Source organism: Diceros bicornis, chromosome 9 (genome assembly GCF_020826845.1).
Source record: "Diceros bicornis minor isolate mBicDic1 chromosome 9, mDicBic1.mat.cur, whole genome shotgun sequence".
Lineage (NCBI taxonomy): Eukaryota > Metazoa > Chordata > Mammalia > Perissodactyla > Rhinocerotidae > Diceros > Diceros bicornis.
In genome coordinates, this window is record NC_080748.1 from 47,039,163 (window position 1) to 47,061,416 (window position 22,254).

General features: G+C 36.8%; 1 pseudogene; it reads right to left on the reverse strand.

Annotated features, from left to right (window-relative positions):
* Positions 1-7,741: 7,741 nt before the first annotated feature.
* Positions 7,742-9,117, reverse strand: LOC131409998 (elongation factor 1-gamma-like; annotated as a pseudogene).
* Between the last annotated feature and the right edge of the window lie 13,137 nt (positions 9,118-22,254).

A 22,254-nucleotide genomic window follows, 5' to 3' on the forward strand; every position in this document is an offset into this window, starting at 1 on the left:
TATACTGTTAACTCTCTGGAGCACATAAAAGGAAAGTTTTCAGAGGGGTTTCTTATGTAAGCAAATCTTTTCTTCATCCCCAATTTAAAACAAACAGAAGGCACGGTATCTAATTTCTTCTGATTGTGAGTGTGTATGTGTGTGTTTTAATTTAGAGAAACTCTCTAGACCTCTAGATTTTACTTACCAGTTTGATAACAACTGTGTACAATGAACACTCTTGCCTGCTATCTTGAGACCTAGGAATTGACAGGCAAGGGTTCTTAAGGTAACCAACAGTGCCAATTATCCAGCCTGACTGTCCAGTGAAGCTGGCAGATAAAGTTCAGCAAGTTGACCTGTTGCACACTGAGTGTGCTTAGCAAAAGCTCAGAGGCTCTTCTTATCCAGTGGACGTTATCTTTAGTTATTCGTCATCACTGCAGTTGGTTATTCCCAAATTCCAACATACTATTAGAATTCAGCAACTCTGACATTTTATTTTATAATAAAGCATACAGTTAAGTGAAATATAAACTTTGAAATGTACTTATTTTATTGGTCTGTGAAATAATAAACTGAAAATTTTTATTGAAGAATCTAAACAATGAAAATTTCTTTTACTGAAATATGAAACACCGATATATGGGAAACATGATTTCTGATTCCCCAGCAAATATGGACTAGAACTAATTTAAATGTTTTGAACACATTAGCTCTGAGTTATATATTGCAGACTACATTAGGACTCAACCACATACAAAGAGAGAAACCATGTCAGTGGAGTGATTTCTGACAGCAGGAAGGACAGAAACCTGAATCTAAGCTACTTACTCACTACTAGTAGCTAAATAGTAACTAAGTTTTTGTGATTGGTAAAAGCTCAAAAGACTCACATAATTTTTAACTAGTCAAAGAACTAGTTTTCAGTATCTTCCTGGTGCCTGGTGGGAATTCCAGAAGTAAAAATGATGGTACCTTTACCCTGACTCAATGACTTGTCCATTGATAATATACAGAAAATAAGTAATAAAAATTCATTAACAGAATGCTTTTTGAATTTCCATACTAAAACACAACTATATCAAAAGAAGTATATAAATGATTCAAAGCAACTTAAGTGATGATTTTTATGTTACTATGTGAACGCTGCTGAGAAATTTAAGTACTTCAAAATCTGATGAGGTTCCCTATGTTTGATTAATTCAAGAAGATTTTTAAACATTTAGTATGTCTTGTTCTAATTGGTCACTAACAAGCAGAATTTAACATTAGTTCCTATTTCCCATTTTTAAGCATTTTTCACGAGCTGAAATAAACCATATCCTGAGATAACCCATATATATTATGTGCTTCCAGAAAAGACATTGTGTAATACCTTGGGCAATCCTCAAGTTTCTCTTTAGCTCTTTTTATAAATCAGATTCCTCTTCTTTGCAAAAGTATTTCAGGCAAATCTTTCTCAACCCTGTCTATGTGTTACTAATATTCTGTCAAATTGCTTTTTCTTTTTTCTTAAGTTTTTGAGTTACACAATTTTTTAAATCTATCTATCTATCTAATCTATCATCTTCTATCTACATGTGTGTAAGTTTTGTCCACTCGTATTTACTTCATCTTATCAAACTCCTATGATAATGTGGAAACTTCTGAAGAATTTGCTTCATTTCTTGATGCTCCCTTATTGACTTTTGCTACAGGTGATCAGTAATTACCCACGGATGCACCTTAGGATATTTAATACATGACAGAAATTAAAGAAGGAACAGAGGTGGTTAGTAATGAGAAAAATACCATTGAGAAACCCACCAGCAGTATGAATAAGTCAGAATATGTGGAGAAAAAATACTGGAGAAAATAATTACCTTATTAATTAATTTTCCCAGAAACATATTCAATCTCATGATTTTCCAGAGAATCAAATTGATCAAAGTTTTGTAAATCATATAGACCTCATCATTCTTACCATTGACTTAATGTGAAAATACTTTTTAAAAACACTTTGTAGCAGGTATTTTTAAAATTATTTTGTTGCATTTTTCTATTGCCATGCAAATAAAAATAAAATTACTCAATTGAAGTTTTGTACAAACTTCACAAAATTTCTTCCTCGTGGCCACAAGGAGTCTTGTGCTTTTTGTGTCTGGCTTGGCATTTAAGAAGCATAGATTATACATCTAGAAAAGGACAAAACAATTTACCCTAAGGTTATGTCTTCATAAGCAAAGTAATTTTAGATAATTACACAATTCAAGCAGAGTGGGGTTGAAATTACATTATACAGATTATACAATAGGGTAATGCTTTAGCCGAGCACTGCCGAGGAGTCTGGAATTTTATTTCTAGCATTAGCTCTTATTCTAATAAAATGTGTGAGCTTGAACTAGTCACATTGACACTTGGCCTCAGTTTCCTCACCTATAAACTGAAGCCCTTGGGCTAAGTTATATCAATGTTTCTTGCTTCTAATACCTTATGTTTACCTCAGTTTTCACTTCACTTTAGCTCCCAGATCATAGCCTTAAATACCTGACTTTTATTCTATTTTAAAGTGTATACAGATTTACAGTATGCTAAGTGGTTTGCCAAATCTACTTTTAAAAACAATATAGTTCCAAGACACTAGGTTTGGACAGAATTTCCAATTAAAATATATATAAAAAGTTAGAAAGTAATTTAAATATCTATTTATATTGATTCATTTAAAGGACAGAATGAAGGCAATATCCCCTTGAGAACACAGCTTTGAGGACTAAACATGAACTGACTTTTAAGTGGATGAAATGAGAAAGCAATTTTTAAACAGGGGTAACCTATACATTTGGTGTTTCTGTTGTGAGAAGTAAATGCTTATTCTAATGCATTTAAGCAAACAGTATTAATGATTAATGACATTTTTGATCCTGTAACTAGACCTACAAATTCCTGAATAATTAATAAGGTACTCAATACTGTACAGGATACCCATCTGCTAAGAATTGTGTGTGTGTGTGTGTGCAAGCTGTTAATATTGAACGCCTTATATAAAACATGAGGGAGAGACTTTGGGGTTGAAATAATAATATCTATAAGTTTTTTTATTTCTTGTTTTTAATGTTAAAATGCTTACAAAATGGTCACAAAAGAGGTAATTATGATCTAATAGCATAAACGACAATGATACATCTTTTCTCAATTATGTCTTCTCCTATGATGATGAAACGCTACTGAGGAATTACTAAATTGTAAATATTATGCTGGATCTGAAATCCAGCATTAAGTATAATATGAAGTCGAAGATGTGTAACATCAAGAAAAGTCATAATTCTTCATTTTACTTAGTGTCTGTGAGGTTGAGAGAAAATTATGTCAATGGGTCATTTTTCTGGCTGTTACTTGTGTGCTCAGTGGAGATACCACAGTTTTGAGGAATATAATGAGAAAATAAGTTACTCTAAAAGTCATTACCATGTCATCCTAAATGTTTAAAAGATAATCCCAGTCTTCATATTTCATCTCACGTTCTAATTTTCAGGGCGAGCTCTTTAAAAAAAAAGAATCCTCTGGTAATCACAGAATTATAGAGACCTAGAATTGAATGAGATCTTTAAGAACATTTAGCTCTACTCATGTGATGGAACAGCTCTGTGGTCTAAGGTAGTTGCCTGGAGAGCCTAGAAATACACCACTCCCTGTCACCTTGGAAATGTATCACAGTTTCCTATATAGTGGGAAAGTGGAGGGCATGTAAATGTTTAAGGTACCATTGAGTTCAGCTATAAATTATTCTCATTTCAATATCAAATAAAAACTGATAGAAAAGTTATAATAACAATACACAAACTATTGATAAAAAAAATTTTAAACTAACAATATAATTATCTGCAATTTGGCACTATTGTCAATATAGTCCAGCTAGCTTATACGTATATAAAATTACAGTGTCATAAAGCTTACCTGTTTCATTAAGCTAATAATATGATACACTAACACACACATTCACGCAACATAGATAGATATACAGACAGCTGTTTAGTTACAATACTGTAAATGTTTCACTCATCTAGGAATCAGAAAGCTTTGAAGCTGGGTTGCAGGACTTTTATAGTATCTTAATCTCTAAACAAAGAAATTTTTAATAGCTCAAATGATTCAAGCTTACCAATGAAGAAGAATTCTTGGGATCATATAATCTATTTTCATTTAAAAAATATTTTTGAATATGAATTATGGATGAGTCACTAGGAATATGATGGTAAACAAGATAAACACACCTCTGTCCCTCTAAATGTGAAGAGGATAACATAATTACAATATAATATAATACATTTTTGATGGAAAAATAGTGTTATAGTAGAAAATAATTCAAATAAAAATTAAATTAATTTATATGTAATTGTGTTTTTAAATTATTTTATTGGGCTTTAATTTACATATATTAAAATGTCCCTATTGTTATTGTATAATTTGATGAGTTTTGACAACTCATATACATCCATGTAACCATCATTCCAAGCTCTATATTTCTATTCCCTAAAAGGTTTCCTCATGCCCTTTCTCAGACAACCTTCCCCTTGGCAACCTTGGTTCTGATTTAAATCACTATAGCTTCATTTTCCCTGTTATAAAACTTCATATAAACCTATATGATGGTGGTCGCATAAGGTTAGTACCATATAGCCTGGGTGAGTAGTAGGCTATACCATCTAGGTTTGCGTAAGTACACTCTGTCATGTTTCCACAATGATAAAATCGCCTAAAAATGAATTTCTCAGAATGGAGCTTCAACAGTAAGAGACACGTGGTTGTAATGGAATCGTACTTACATCCTTCAGTTGTAATCCCAAATCTAGGAGTTTAAAGTCTTGGACTAAAATCTGTAAGACAAACATAGGTAAAATATCAAGCTGGGCCGTATGTTGAAGGATGCTGTAAAAAACAATACCATTAAATTTGGCATTGGGCCTTGGAATACCATTCATTACCTCATACCAGCATTTTTTTGCTTTTTTATATTCTATTTTATACAACATTTTTTATTACCTTTATAAATTTTACATACACAATTCTCTCACAGTGTTAGGAGCATTAACTTTAATGTATCACTTTCTGTGTTTCGTTATCAGAAATATCTGTATATTTCCTAAACAACTGTTTTATATTTATCTTAAGAATTTTGTAAATAACTAGGTTTCTTTCCTTTTGTTCACTGATTAATGTCAATATTCTGGCCCATTCCTGGCAAAGGTACAGCATTTATGTATCTATTTTTATGATAACCTCGTTTTTAGCTCCATTTTATGTCTTTAATTTTATTGAATTTCTTTAGCACCTATATTTTAAAGTTATCTAGTTCTACGCCATATATGCCAGTATGAGCTGAATGCAATCAATTAATTAAATCAATTAAGCTAATGATTTAAATTATTTTCAAATTCATGTAAACTTCTAATCATTTAATAATTAGTTCAGAGGAACACTAAAAATTGTCTTTAACTCATCTTTCTTCTTTTTAGAAAAATAAAATGTCCTTTGATATATACATCTTGGCATGGAACAATCTCCTTTAGAACACTGACTGGCAGGCTGCGAAGTATTACAAATAAAGTGAACTTGATATATACTGGATACATACGAGCCTTTCTTGTTAATGTTTATGTGCACTGCACTTCCAGAAGCAAAGTCTAAATCCCACCAGCTGTTACAGAAGCCCAGTCTTAGCCCATTACTCTAATTAATCTAAGCTTATTATCAGTGCTTCCATTTTCCTGCAAATAGAAAGTCAAAGAAGATAGAGAATCGGTGAAATTTCTGAGATTAATTAGGAGGAAAAGAAGCCTCTAAATATTTCTAACATAGTAAAATTCTTTGATCTATAACAATACCACGTACATCCTCAAACATACATATGAAATAAAAGCTTGAAGGCATAAAAAATATGCTCCTAATTGAAATTACTGCTGAAGCTAGCCAGCTGACTTTTCATTCATAATAAATTGCCAAGTTATACCATACACATATGACTTTTAGTTACCCAAATATTATTAAAATATAAAAATTGCAACTCCTTTCCCTATTGAGAATAAAAATACTAACAAGTTTCTTGCCATAAGGAAGGAAAAAATTGCCAATATTCAAAACATAAATACTTTACACACAGCTTAATCACCTCAAAGACAGGAAGAATGTGGCTGAGATAGTTGCATTAGGTACTACTTCAGAGTGAACACTTTGCTTCATAGCATGAATACAAATTAATATATTTAAAGGAAACATGTAAAAGACCACAAGATTAAGTTGACATTATGCATTATTGAATTTTTAAGAATTATGCATTTGGCTTTAATTTTCAAATTTCTCAACATATAGAGTAAAAACTTCTGAAATTCAATTAGACTTGTGTTTAAAGATATAGACAAGGCTATTGTATATTTCCTCAAGGTTGTTTCTGATTCTTTAAGTGGGAAATCATTTTCTAAGCCTAAATTAAATAAATCAACGAAACTGTCTCTAATGCAGGTTGGTTAAGCTATGCCCACCAACGGTACCTTCCAGGGAGTTAAATTAACGACAGCCTCCTGACATGGCAATTGTTTGGCAGAGATGTCCTCCCATGCCCAATCAGGTCTATGAAATACTGGAAGTCTTCTGGCCAGCTTTCAGGACGTTTTATTCCACCTGGCAGCTAAACTCAAAGTTTGTGTATGAGACAGACAGTGAAATCTATTTCTGATACCTGTTCTACTAGCTCATTTCAGGCCAATCACTTGACTTCACTTTAATTTATTGTTTTGGAAATGAGAATAACTATACTGGTATTTGTGAAATTGTGTTCGGTAGACCACTTGAATAAGAATCACCTGGGGTGTTGTTAAAAAGGCATATTCCTGAACTGCACCACATCTCTATCACATCAGAAAATAAGTTGTAGAGGCCAAAGCAATTGTATTTTTAATAAACTTTGTACTCAATACAGACGCAACAAACTTGGAGAGCAACCAAATGAGGCTGATAATATGGGATATAAGAACAAAAGGGATAGAGTCTGATTGAAATTCTAGACCCTTTTTCCTTCCAGGGATGAAGAAGTAACTGTCTCTTTCTGGACCTTACGTTGACATAGGCAGAAGACAAAGGAGAGCTGAGGGACGCCAGTGCTCCGAGTGAGACTTCCATCTTATTTTTCTTGATTGTAGTTATCAGTATCTAACTAACAGTATATGTTTTACTTTATTTTTGTGCTTATCACCCTCAATAGAATTTATGTGCCTAGCTAGAGGGAACAGTTTATCAATAAGTATTTTATAAATGAAAAATGAATTAAATGTCTGTATGTAACATTACCCTTTATACATCCATGAAGTTACAATGAATTCATGACAAATTCTATAGCCCCTTGACTGTGAAGGTGACTTCAGTTCTTCAATAACTGAGGCTGAATTCCAGCTTTATAGAAGCAGAGGAAGTAATATTGTTTTGCGGGTTCTGATGTTGGAATACCCTTCCCCACCACTTGTCACCTGCAGTTTAGCAATCCGATAAATGACCTCTCAGCCTTCAATCATGTCCTCTTCTGTGAAAAGCTCCTGGTGCTTTTAGACATCGTTCATAAAATTTCAGCAGTCATTCTTATTAAATCCCATAACTAAAATAAAAAGTAATAATGATTTAAATATAATAATCTAACAATAACATTCAAATTGTTAATGTTTTATCATTAGCTTTAAAATCAAGAGCCTATCACTGAGGTCCATTGATTTTTTTTTTTCAATTTTCAATTTCTTTAATGACGCCCATCTGTCTGAAGGGCAGATGCAGGCAGCTTGGCGATGAAAAGAGATGTTCGCTTGAAGATCTTGCCCTGATAGAAGGCTTTGCTCACATGCTGGAAGGCCCCCTCCCAGGAAAAGTCTTTTGAATCAGCATCTGGGTCTCCTTGCTGTGAGGAGCCAGTTGCCACCATATATATGACTCATAGCCCACCTGCCAATCTGGACTCAGAGGAAAGGCAAGCTCCTAGCCACGGAAGACCTGGACTTCCAAAATAGAGCTGTTATTGTTGGTTCCAAAGAGGATGACACTGGCAAAGCATTCTTCCTCAGCTTGTCCAATCACTGGAACATTCCATTGATGAGGTTGCAACTCATGAAGGCTTGGGTGAGCTCTGCAGGGAAGCAGTACTTGAGTACCACAGGGACCAGCCATCTTTATCAAGGTGTTCCCCAAAATACAGCAGTATCACAGAGTGTATCTTCATTGGAGTACTTGCACTTAAATTCATCCAACACTAAGATATTCTTGGACAGGTGAGCAAAGGGGTCTTTGACCTTTCATTCAGCAACCAGAGCCTGTACATTTACCCATCTCCTCCTCAGTAATGAGGGGCAGCCACATTTTTCTCCTCTTTCTGCTCTGCCTGGGGCTTCTGCTTCTCTTCCAGTGAACCTTTCTCTTCCTATGGGTTGTCCTTTTTAGGATGGCTCTCTGTAAACTTTTTAGCTTCAAAGCAGACCATATTCTCACAGATTTTCACCTCCTCCAAGACAGCCCGGAAGCGGAACTGGTAACCCAGAAGAGGAACCAGCAATTGGTATTGGGGAAGGGCTGGCAGAAAGAAGGCACCAGTACCTGTTTATAGAGCCACAGCAGAGTGTATACAACTGTGATCTCAGCCAGTGTTACATGTTCACCACTAGAAAAGTCTTCATCCTTAAGTGAGCATCCAGCAGCCCCAGAATTCACCTCACCTCCTCCTTTGCATTCTCTGTGGCCTGCTTATTGTGACGCATGATGCCCAATGTGGGGAACACCCAGGTACTGGCTGGGGGCACTAGGTCACTGTCACCAAAGACCACCCAATGCACCACCTGGGCTGCTGCATCTAAAGCACTTCATTGCTCCTCAGTTCAGCTCCTCATTGCTCACATAGACAGTGGCACTGCTCTCAAACACAAGAATCCGTCACCACCCTCAAACGCTAGAACTTTACCGCTGGCAGGAAATTTATGGAGAAATTCAGGGGTTTGGTTGGTTTGGCCAAAGTGGAAGTGGGGTGGTAGGGAGAGCACACAGACCTGAGCTCTGCTGTACTGAGCTGCTATCAGAGCCTTGAAGGCCTTCCAGTTTTCAGGATATGTGTACAGGGTCCCAGCTGCCATGGTGATTTCTCAAAGAAAGGTGCCATTGATTCTTCTTTAATAGCTTTAGCATTTCTCCTTACATCCTCATTCCAACCATCAGTGCTACGGCATTCCCTTGTAGTCTCTTCACAGCAACGTTGTAAATGATTCCTAATTGATCACTCATTTAGTCCATCTTCAGTGCTCTCTCATGTATTGCCAGAATGCTCTTTCTGACATGTGTATCTAATTATAGCACATATGTACTTAAAACACTTCTATTTCCATATCACCTATTGAATAAAATCCGTCAGCATTTCCATTGATACATCAGCTCTCCATTATATGACTTTTAACTATTACTGCAAATGATTACTCACAGATTTCCTACCTTTACCTTCTACTCCACCAGACAAAACTATTTATGGTTTCTCATACATATAGAAGTTTCCTGTCTCTGTGTCTTGGCATATGTTCTCTCATTTTGAAAAGCTCTTCTACCTACTGAATGACCTGGAAAGTGGCTACTCAACTCTAACTCAAGTATATTGTCTGTATGAAAAGGTCTTTGATTTCCTAGTTTTTGTTGTTTATTACCTCCTTGTGTTCCCGTTATATGTTTTACAGTATCTTATCATTGATATTCTTGACACTGTGCTGAAATTATTCCTTTGTATGAGACAAGTTAATCATTTCAAGCTTTTCTACTGTTAACTCCTAAAGAAAAATCTAAACATCCATATTTTTAATCACTTGACTTCCCACTCCTTAAGTCACAGAAAATCAGAATATGGATGCGTACCAAGCCCAAGGTTACCTGTTCAATAGAATGAACATAAAACACAGATGAACTAGTTGATCATATTTTATCTTTCAGGAATCTGAACTGGAAAATGTGGGACCGATAAGGTAGTTTTTAGCAGGGAATAAAGCTAGAAAGACCCGTTCAAGAAAACCCTGAGGTCATTTACAACAAGTAAGGAAGAGCCAGGTTCATAAACATTCATGGCATGCCAAAGTTATGAGGAAACAAAGTTATGAGTAAACAGGAGCTATATGGCAAATCAAATATCTATGTCCAGTGGAGAGTAAGACAAAGTGAGCTTGTAGCAAAAGGAGGAAATAACAGAAATTTGGATGGTCAAGTCATATTATAGCAGAGCACATAATCTTTAATGATTCTGTCCAATCTTCTACAGCTAGTGTTCTCAGTACCAACTTAGATCCCCAAAGAAACTTAGTTTCTAAGTTTTCTCATTGGCCTGCAATATTATGATTTCTATCTCCTTATGACCTAATTATGCACTCTTTTTCCTTGGGTGAAAGTTACTCTTAAAATAAATTCTTCATTACTAGAAGTAACTTGAGTCACTCTCCTTTTAACCACAAGAGCCTAAATAGAACATCTTTTCCCACCATAATGTGAATTTCACACAGGCTAGGATACTGTCATCTTTCTCATTATATCTCTGATACACAGTAAGCACTTTCCCTTTCGCCAGTGCTCGATACCATTAACATGCTCCAGTCTGTCCCCAAAATTCTATTGCTTACCCTACAAGTTGCCAATTCAACGCAACCAGGAAAATATTATAGTGAACAATTTCTTATAGTAATTACCATGAGGGATTGGGGATTGGGCATCTGGCCAAACTAAATTCTGTCTGAAAAAGATTAGAAGAGCAAACTTCCTGACTCATGAACAAGCAATTCGGGGTGTGTTACATCCCGCAGTGACCACAATGGGGAACACTGAAGACAGTAAAAGTAGCTGGTTATTAGACCCAGAGAACAATAGCAGCTTAGAACATCTAGCATGGCTACTGAAATGAGCACTCTCACAAGGCCCATTTGCAAAACCTTCCCGTTTTCCCCAAAACTTCCCCCTAAATTCAAGGCTCTCAGCAGGCCCTAAAATTCTGAATTATGATTTGTTCTTATGACCAACATTTCTTATATCCAAAGTCTCAAATAACCCCCCACACCCCCACTTTCCCCAGTCTCTTTCCAGGTCTGGAAGCTTCTCATTTCAGACTTTCACAGCACAAAAGTTCTCATGTGATGGAAGAACCCATCCATCCTCCTAAGGTCTTCTCTCAATCTTTAAATGATCCTATACATCACCATCTATCCTAGAGCAAAGCTACCTCTGGTAACTCAAAGATGATTTATTCCTTTATGGGTGATCAAAGGTGTCTTTAAAGTGTCTCTTTTGCCAGAGAACTTGGTTAAGCGGGGAATAAGAAAAACACCAAACACATGCAAAATTAAATTTTTGGCAGAGTATGCTAAAACTGTAATGAACGAATGAATCAATGGATGATGATTCCACTAAAGACAAGTGGCCAAGACTGTGGTCTTATAACCTTTTTTTTTACACTGTGAACATGAAATAGTACTGTTAACAAGGTTAAAACAAAATTATTTGGTGATCACAGCAGAAACAATGTAGGCATACTAATATTCCCGGGGCTCAGGACTCATTATCATTAAACTCAGTACTCAAGTAATCTGGCTTCACTGTTCTTGTTTCTGTAATAGGAAGAAGGCCCTTAGTACTTTTGTTAAGTAGCATTATACACCTAACATAACAAGAAAATCTTCATGCATTCAGTCTTACATCCACAAAATTATACCAATTTTTCTGTAACAGTAAGTTTAGACATTTTAAAAATGTAAATATAGAATAGTTAAAAACACTACGTTTTAAAGGTATAGCATTTTATAACAGGGTAGGAATAGATTGATAACCATACAATGAACATTTTTAGAATCCAAAATTTCTTAATTAGATTAAAAACTACTAGTTTCTCTTATTCTAATATGAATAATTCCACATTCTTCCAAGTAAAGTAATTGACATGATAATGTGAATAGAAAAAACAAAAGAGTTCCTGAGAATGATATCAGAGATTGATAGGAGAGCCATTTTTGTAGTTTATCAAGGTAAAATTACTAGTATATAATTTTCAAAGAATCATGGAAACCTAAGCATATTCATACTATCTTAATTTTTCCTGAGGAAGATTTGCCCTAAGCTAACATCTGTTGCCAATCTTCCTCTTTTTTGTATGTGAGCCAGTGCACAGTATGGCCACTGACAGATGAGAAGTATAAGTCCACGCCCGGGAACTGAACCTGGGCCGCTGAAGCAGAGCAGGCCAAACTTAACCACTAGGCCACTGGGGCTGGCCCCATACTCTTTTTTATTACACAAGGATTATTAACTAGTCTGCATATTCCCTAATTGTTTTTCCCAATTTGGACAATTATTAGAGTTACATTTCAACTATATCTAGATTTAACAGTGAAAAATATGAATCTCAGTTATTCCAAAACTATATTCTCTCTTTTCGTGCAGCTATGACTGTATCACTTACACAGTCTTAAAAAGCCTTCTGCATATGGTTCTGGCATCAGAGAAAGATATTATGTTGTTGTCCCCAGTTCCTGGCACACAGCTCCTAAAACCCTTGAAATATCCTGAGTGATAAGGGTGATAGGACCTTGTTTTTGTTTTAATAAGGAAATTTTTGGTGGGCCTTTAGATATCTCTAAAATAGGAGCTAGTTGCCAGAAATACCAAACATTGATTAGAAACCTGAAACTTTCAGCTCCACTCCTCAACCTCCAGGGAGGGGAGAGGGGCTAGAAATTCAGTTAATCACCAATGGCCAATGATTTCGTCGATCATGCCTACATAATGAAATCTCCATTAAAAAAAATCCTAAAGGATGGGGTTCAGAGAGCTTCTGGGTTAGTGGATATGTTGAGGCACTGGGAAGGTGGTGTACCCAGAAAGGGCCTAGAAACTCTGCACTCCTCCCCCACAAACCTTGCCTTATGAAGCTCTTCTACTTGCCTTCCCTGACTTGTATCCTTTATAAGAAACTAGCAATAGTAAGTAAGTGCTTTCTTGAGTTCTGTGAGTCTTCTAGTGAATTATTAAACCTAAGAGGAGATAATGGGAACCCCTGATTTATTTATAGGCAATTGGTCAGAAATACCAGTGGCCCAGGACTTGTGAATGACATCTGAAGTGGGACAGTCTTGTGGGACTTTAACTTGTGGGATCTGATGCTAATTCCAAGTAGGTACTGTCAGAATCAAATTGAAATCTTGGACAGCCAGTTGGTGTTAGAGAGTGGAGAAGTGATGGTGGAAATGACACCACGTGTTTGGTGACAGGAGAGAAAAAAACCCTCTCATTTGGTGTCAGAATTAGTGTGAGAAAAACAATCAGTGTGAATATGTTTAACACAATCTTTGAAGAGAATGTGTTTCCTGCTAGTTCTCTGGACACTCCAGGTAATGAATGCAGTTGCTAGGCAAAAAGATCAATGGAATGAGGAAGCCCAAAGAATACAAACCTAGATTCAATAACTTTAGTTGTTATGGAAAAATGTCTTGGTATTACCTGATATTCACAAGAGGATAAAGTATTTCAATAGTATGTAAAACAAGGAAATTTTACATACAAATCTTTAGAGACCACTGAGAAGCAGCCATGTCCTGAATTTAAAACAAATGAAAATTTAGTAATGACTCTTCTACTTCCTTCTCATATTTGCTGCTCCAACTCATTGCGTTTCTATTGAAATTGATAAAATTTGCAGACCAACTTTAAAATGATCTTGAAATGCAGATTTCAAAAGGGGCAGTACTGAGCATATTCTCCAACTTTCCTGGTATAGAACATAGTTCAAGGCAACGCTGTACATCCAGTACTCAGCAGATATCCTAGGATTTACAGAATAATCCTCCTATTCAGAATAACTATAGGGTCTTGGATGGTGTATTAAGTGTATTTTCTTGAGAGAATATTTCTGTTAATCTAGGAGAATGAAGGATAAATCAGTATTAGTTATAATTTATAAGGGAATTTTGCCTATTTTGATCACTACTATACTCTCAAAGAGTAGAAAATTGCCCATAACATATTAGGTATCAAAAAAATATCACAAGTGGCTGGCACAGTGGTGTAGTGGTTAAGTTGGCATGCTCTACTTTGGCAGGCCGGGGTTCACCGGTTCAGATCCTGGATGTGGACCTACACACTGCTTGTTATGCCATGCTGTGGTGGCATCCCACATACGAAGTGGAGGAGGATTGGCGCAAATGTCAGCTCAAGGCAAGTCTTCCTCAACCCAAAAAAAAAAAAAAAGGAAGATTGGCCAACAGATGTTAGCTCAGGGCCAATCTTCCTCACTAAAAAAAAAAACCATACAACATACTTGTTGAGTGAATTAATGAATGAGCATAAACAAATTTGAAGGTAAGGAGAAAAGATCCAGGACCTAGATAGCCTTCCCTATGTCACAGGTGATGAAACTGTGTGCTAGAAAGGTGGCCTTCTCAAAATCATAAATCTGGTGAATCACAGAATTAAAACCAGAAGCCAAATTGCCAAGCACAGTATTAATTCCATGACACCAGGTGTTGCCACTATACCTCTAACCAAACTTCTCCAGTAACTACTATTTGATTGGGCAATGAAATTGCCTTTTCTGTAGGTCAAAAATAATCAAATATCGGCAATTTCATATAGTTAAACATACATACATCCATAAAGACAGGTAAATAGACAGATAGATATAGATGATAGATAGATAGACCTATCTAAACATATCTATATATATACAGGTAGATCTGTGTACATTCAGATATATCTATATATGATAGATATATCTCTATGGAGCTATACATACCTATAGAGTCATGCGTTGCTTAACGACAGGGATATGTTTTGAGAAATGTGCTGTTAGGCGATTTTGTCATTGTGCGAACATTATAGAGTGTGCTTACACAAGCCTAGATGGTATGGCCCACTACACACTCAGACTATATGGCACCAATCTTAACGACCACCGTTGTATATGCGATCCATCACTGACTGAAATGTCATTATGTGACGCATGACTACATACACATACAAATACACACACACGTATGTATATATATGTATTCTTAGAAGTACATTTCCCATTTGAGTTGTGAAAGTTTAGAGAACAAAGAGAAAACACATTATTTTCTTTGCAATTCCTGCACCATTTGTTCTAATTTATTAAAAATATTTTACTTGAATATTAATCAGTCTGAGAAAGACCAAGTTGTATGTACTATGTTTAGTGTCTGCCTGCAAGAAAACTCTCTTCTAGATGACGCCTTTTTTTCTTCTTCCAAAAACCTTCTTAACAAATTAGTTCCTTCCTTGGAAATTTTCTGCTCCCATTACAATACGCACATTTTGAATTTGTTTTTCAAGAAAACACATTTGAAAATATTAATCTACATCATTCACGTAAGATAGTTTCTTTAAGAGTCTTCCATTTCTAGGGGAAACGTTTGAGTTTAGCCAAACAAAAGATTAAGAAATTATGTTAGGGGGGCCTGCCCAGTGTCATAGAGGTTAAGTGCACATGCTTTGCTTCGTGGTAACTGGGGGTTCACAGGTTCCGATCCTGGGCACACACCAACGCACTGTTTGTCAAGCCATGCTGTGGCGGCGTCCCATATAAAGTAGAGGAAGATGGGCACAGATGTTAGCCGAGGGCCAATCTTCCTTAGCAAAAATGAGGAGGATTGGCATCAGATGTTAGCTCAGGGCTAATCTTCCTCACAAAAAAAAAAGAAGAAGAAGAAATTATATTAGTATTTTTAGGCTTTCTTTCACCATTAAAATGGCAAATTAGGGATCTATGTCTTGGAGAGATTCTCAATGGCTGTGAGAAGTGGAGAAGGAAGCCATCAGACAGACATAAAAAGGACACTTCATGTTAACATAATTCTTAAAATCAATATGGAAACTCCTCCTTATCTTTATGCTACTTGAATCTACTTGGAAACTCCACTTTGCCTCCTTTCTGTCTCTTGACAGTTTCGTAAGGATCAACAGAGCCTATTAAGATTAAGGAGAATTTTCTGGCAAATAACTGTGACATGTATTTCAAAGGCCATAAACAATATGACTTTTTGGAGGAGGTAGACTTTATTAGAAATGGAATAGAGATACTGGAAATGGGAAGTTGTTGGAGGTTTCCTAAGGAATCTTTAAAATAAATAAGAGCATGTATAAATTCTGTAACAAAAGTGAGGCCTAGCAGATGGATAAGTAGATGATTTATCCAAGTTTTTGCCAAGATTTTTAATCTGTGATTTCAAGAAAAATGGAAAAGTCTAAGAAAATTTATATGCAAACTTTTCACAACAGAGTATCCAAATGCTGTAACGTTAAATAACATGGCACAAACGGCATAGCTGTAATAAATATACTTTTTGAGTTATTATCTATGCTTGCATATTCAATGAAAGAAACTCAAAAATTTCACAGATTACTAACCTACAATTTGTAATATATTTACTTGTAAGTAATAATTCCTTCAGGGCAGCAACCTGCATTATTTGTAACTTCATTTTGTATAATCACCAGAGTAGCTCACAAGAGTGTTATGAAGTATGACTAATTAATGATTATAACATTTTGAAAATTCAATGTGTTATATTAAGGCTACGTAATAAAGATAACAATAACGTCAGGTGTAGTATATCAATGGACCCTTACAAATGATAAACAAATTAAATAAACATATAATTGTCTCACTGCCAGAACCATTATTTGCCCCAAATTGGAATAGTTTAAATTTATATTTTGCTAAAGACAGTATTAAATTAATTATTCATTCCAGTTCTGTCTTAGAAATCATACACTAGAAAATATTTCACAGATTGGACCCTGAGGAAAATAAACACCAAAATGTTATTTTTGCCTTCAAAGCTGAAAATCTTTCCAGTGGAAAAAAGTTACACACCTGATTTCACAATCCACTCATGGAACCATATATTTGCTTAATTCAAAAAGTATCTACATTGTTGATAATAAAAGAATCAATACTGATATGTTTTCAGTGTTTTGAGACCCCTTTCAAAGTTTCTAAAATAATTACGTACCCAGTATATGACAAGATCTAGTTTTGAAATCATGTAATCCATTAATCATTAAATTATAATTAAGTACATGGATCATATTCATATTCTCTGGATGATAAGCAGAACATATACGGTAACTCTTTCATAACTAACAGGACATTAGTATAGGCAGAAGAATATGCTCCTAATATTTCAGGACATAGAAGTTTTGCTGTATTTGACCACTATATTTCCTTCTTCCTGACACTTGCCATGTTTTTGTTTGGGTATGCGTAGGTCACGGACTGAGCCCGTGTGCTTCAGGAAAAACTCCACCAGCAGATGGAGTTGGGGAGGTGGATGTTGAGAGTAAGAACAGTTTCGTAGAAATATTTGTTAAACCAATCAACAAATCCCGTTCCCCTAGTCAAAGTTATCAGTTCAGCTGTGAGAGAATTATAAGACTATCCTTTGAATAGCTAGGATGGAAGTGTTTTTTTCCTACCTACAGAAAAACAAAGTTGTTATTCCTAATTACCTTTAACTGTGAGAAAATCAGCCTAAAGACAAAAAAGAGGACAAAAATGAAGACATCTTAAAGAAACAGATGAATCCTTGATCAAACTGGGTCTCAGGCCTTCCTTACTTCTACACTACCCAGATACATGATCCAGTACATCTCCTCTGCTGTTTGAGATGGATTTCATATCAGATATATTGTATTAATTTCCCTAATTTGGCAAGTAAAATTTTATAATTACCTTTTGTCATATTAACTGGACATTTGTTCTACAATGGTATGAGTTTATGGTTAAACACCAAAGTCTCTAGCATATATACATACATACATATTATACATATGTATGCATATACATATTATATATATTATATATAACAAGTTTCTTTTGTTTATTTGCCTGCTATCCTTAATTATATACAGCTCTTGAGATAGTTTCCTTTACAGCTTTTTTGATACAGACCTTTCCAGTCCAGAGACTCTTTCCTGCTCCTAAGCTCCTTCATCAATTTTCTTCCTTTTCCTTTTCATTATGTTCCTTCTTTTCAGTCTATCTTACAGCTTCTGCAATCTTATTGACTTAACAAAGTTTCATGGACTAGTTTGAAAATTTACAGCCGCGTAAAACCTTTCTATTTCTCTCAGGGTCTCTGGACCCTATTCCTATCACTAAAGTGTACACAACTTGGAAAAAAGTAGAGTTTTTCAATGGATGGATAGATAGATAGATAGATAGATAGATAGATAGATAGATATAGGTAGATAGATAAAATAGAAATAAATTAGATAGTTGAGAAAAATATGTATGTCTATGCCAATATGCCTATATTATCATTTCATCATTTTACTGTATCCCAAATAAGGATTCTACACTAATACCTACCAATGTTAAAACTCTATATGGAACACCCCATTCCTTAAGTGTGGGATGCATAGTGGCTTGTTTACAAAGAGTACGCTTTGGAAAGAGAAAAAAAAAAGAATAACTTCACAGTGGAGAAACCTGGCAAACATTGTCTCAGCCATGTAATCATGATTAACATCAACAATGATAAGTCATGTTGATTTATGCACCCTTGATATGATTTGATGAGAACAGAACTTATCTGTGCACTCTTCCAACCAAAAATCTTAAGGGTACCCCAGTCTGATCATAAGAAACATGTCAGACAAATCCCAGTGGAGGGACATTATACAAAATATCCGAACAGTACTCCTCAAAACTGTCAGGGTCATCAAAAATGAGGGAAGTCTGAGAGATTCTATGGCCACAAGGAGCCTAAAGAGACAGGATGACTAATTGCAATGTGATATCCTGGATGGGATTCTGAAATAGAAAAAAGACATTATGTAAAAACTAAGGAAATATGAAAAAACTATATGGGCTTTAGTTAATAATAATGTATCAATACCAGTTCATTAATTGTGACAATATTTTAATGTAAGATGTAAATTATATGGGAAACTAAATGTAGGATGTATGGGAACACTCTGTTCTGTATTCACACTTTTCTGTAAAGCAAAAAGTATTGTAGAATAAAAAGGTTATTTGAAAAAACTAAACTATATTTGGGATCCTTGAGCTGGCCAAGCTTACATGTTTTCTACCTTTGACCCATTAAATTAAGTTCTAAACTAAAAGCAGCCTAAGTGACCACTCTGGGCAATTTTTCTCCTGTCCACACCATTGAACTCTTACGTCATTGAGCTCTTACATTTAGTTAGAGAAAAACGTCACAAAAAAAGGAAAGAGAGATCAAGGTCAAGATGGCGGCGTAGTCAGACTCTGAACTCACCTCCTCCCATGGACACAGCCAATTTACAACTACTCATGGAAAAATTACCCCTGAGACAGATCTGAAAACTGGATAAGAGGAACTCCTGCAACAAAGGACAATCCTAATTGAGGTGGAAGAGGCAGAGACTCCCTTCTGGAGAGGAAAAACGCCGCCTTCACAAGCTGCCAGCTTCACGGCCACTGGGAGCCGCCCACAGGTCCGCAGCCCTCCCTGGAGGAGTGGGGCCCTGAGCCAGGGAGCGCCCCCGCTGTGGGCATTGTGTGGACCCAGCACAATCGAGGCAAGTGGCATAATATTTGACTTTGCCTGCTACTAAAACATCGGGGAGCACCCCAAGAAAAGCTGGTTCACAAAAACATTAAAACTGGCTCTTAAAGGGCCCACACGCAAACTCACCCGTTTGAGAAAGCAACCTAAAATCACCAGAAAGAAAGGTGCACAGTGCTGTGGTGAAAAGAGATTCACCTAATAGGCCCTGAGTGCATCTCAGTGAGAGGTAAGACCTCTCCAGGGACTGGGACGTTGGCGGCAGCCATTGTTGTGGCCTGTGTGCTGGCACAGACGCCATTGGAGTTCTCCCTGGGGCCTGCTAGCCCAGGGTCTGCTGCACCCACTAGAGCACCGATTTAATCCAGCTCAGTCAGGGCAGGTAGCCCACCCTAGAGACTGGCCCCACCCAACAACAAGTCCTCAGGCAACTTGTGGGCCTGCATAGATTGGTGACTGGATTCTATGCAGCCTGGCAACTGAACCCACTTCAGTGGGGCAGGTTGTGCACAAGGAGCGGGTGAGACTGTGGGGCAGTGGGGGAGTGTGTGGGGCTCCTGCCATGGAGAGACTGGGTCCGCTTGGGGAGGTCGGGGCGCGCACACGGGGCAGGACCGTGTTGACTGTGTGTGTGGACCTGTGGGCCGCAGGGCTTGTCAGCTGCAGAAGACTTGTGCTTCTCAAAGACCCACATAGGGGGTTTGCCCCTTCTTCCAAAGCCTGAAACAATTGGGTGCTCCTGTGCCTGAGGCCAGCACCACCCAGCTGCAATCCTCAGAGAGCTGACAAGAGACCTAAAGGCTGGAGGCTTATAGCAATTGTAAGGCCTTGAGGCTAACAACCTGCCACACTGGGGGCCTACTCACTTAAAAGAAATACTGCAACACAAATGTGGTATTAGAACTTGCAGCCAACTGTACTGGGGCTCCTCACACCTGATAAAGAGACTGAAGGGCCCACAACAACTACAAGCAGCTGAGCATTACAACAGCTGGCCAGGAGCATAACTCAGCCTCCCTGGGTGCCTATAGGGAGAGCAAACAGGCCACAACAGAAGGACACACGTAGCCCACATAGGGGTCACCCCTGGAACATTGAGAACTGGGGAAGCACACTGCAGGCCTCCTAAGCCATCACTAACATAAGGTCACCTATCCAAGAGCAGGAGACGTAGCTGACCTACCTAATACGTAGACACAAGCACAGGGAAAGAGGCAAAATGAGGAGGCAAAGGAATACATCCCAAGTAAGGGAACAGGACAAAGAAAAGTTCCTTTTCCCAGAAAAGAAACTAAGTGAAACAGAAATGAGCAACCTACCCGACAGAAAGTTCAAACAAAGAGTGTTAAGGATGCTCACTGATGTGGGGAGAAGAATAGATGAATTCAGTGAGAATGTTAACAAAGAAATGAAAGACATAAAAAAGAAGCAATCAGAAATGAAGAATACAATACTGGAAATGAAAAATTCACTAGAGGGACTCAAAAGCAGAGTAGAGGATACAGAAGAACGGATCTGTGAGCTGGACAAAAGACTAGAAGAAATTACCCAAGCTGAACAGGTAAAAGAGAAAAGAATTAAAAAGAGTGAGGACAGTCTAAGGGACCTCTGGCCAACATCAAGCACACTAACATCCGTGTTATGGGGGTCCCGGAAGGAGAAGAGCGAGACAAAGGGGCAGAGAATCTATTTCAAGAAATAATAGATGAAAACTTCCCTAACCTAAGAAAGAAACAGACATCCAGGTACAGGAAGCACAGAGAGCCCCAAACAAGATAAACCCAAAGAGGCCCACACCAAGACACATCATAATCAAAATGTCCAGAATTAAAGATAAGGAGAGAATCCTAAAAGCCGGAAGAGAATGTCAAGTTACATACAAAGGAAACCCCATAAGGCTATCAGTTGACTTCTCAGCAGAAACTTTACAGGCTAGAAGAGAGTGGCACGATATATTTAAAGTGCTAAAAGGAAAAAACTTACAGCCAAGAATACTCTACCCAGCAAGGTTATCATTCAAAATGGAAGGAGAGATCAAAAATTTCCCAGAGAAGCAAAAATTAAAGGAGTTCGTCAACAAGAAAGCAGTGCTACAAGAAATGTTAAAGGGACTGATTTAAGGGGAAGAGAGAAGACCACAAATAGGAAAAATTATCTATTTCCATGATAAGAACATAATGGATACAAATGCACAAAAAAGAGGTTAGATATGATAGCAAAAACATAAAAGGAGGAAGAAGAGGAGTTAAAGAGTAGAGCTTTCAGATGGAGGTCCAACTAAAGAGACCATCAATTCTGTATAGAAGAAGAAAGGAACAGAGAAGGACTACCAAAACACTGAGAAAAAAAAAAAAGTTATAAAATGGCAGTAAGTACATACTCATCAATAGCTACTTTAAACGTCAATGGACTAAATGCTCCAATTAAAAGGCATAGGGTGGCTGACTGGAGAGAAAAACAAGACCCATATATATGCTGCATACAAGAGACACACTTCAGACCTAAAGACACTCACAAACGGAAAGTGAAGGGATGGAAAAAGATACTTCACGCAAATGACAATGAAAAGAAAGCTAGGGTAGCAGTACTCATATCAGACAAAATAGACTTTAAAACAAAAACTGTAAAAAGAGACACAGAAGGGCATTACATAATGATCAAGGGAACAATCCAACAAGAGGCTATAACA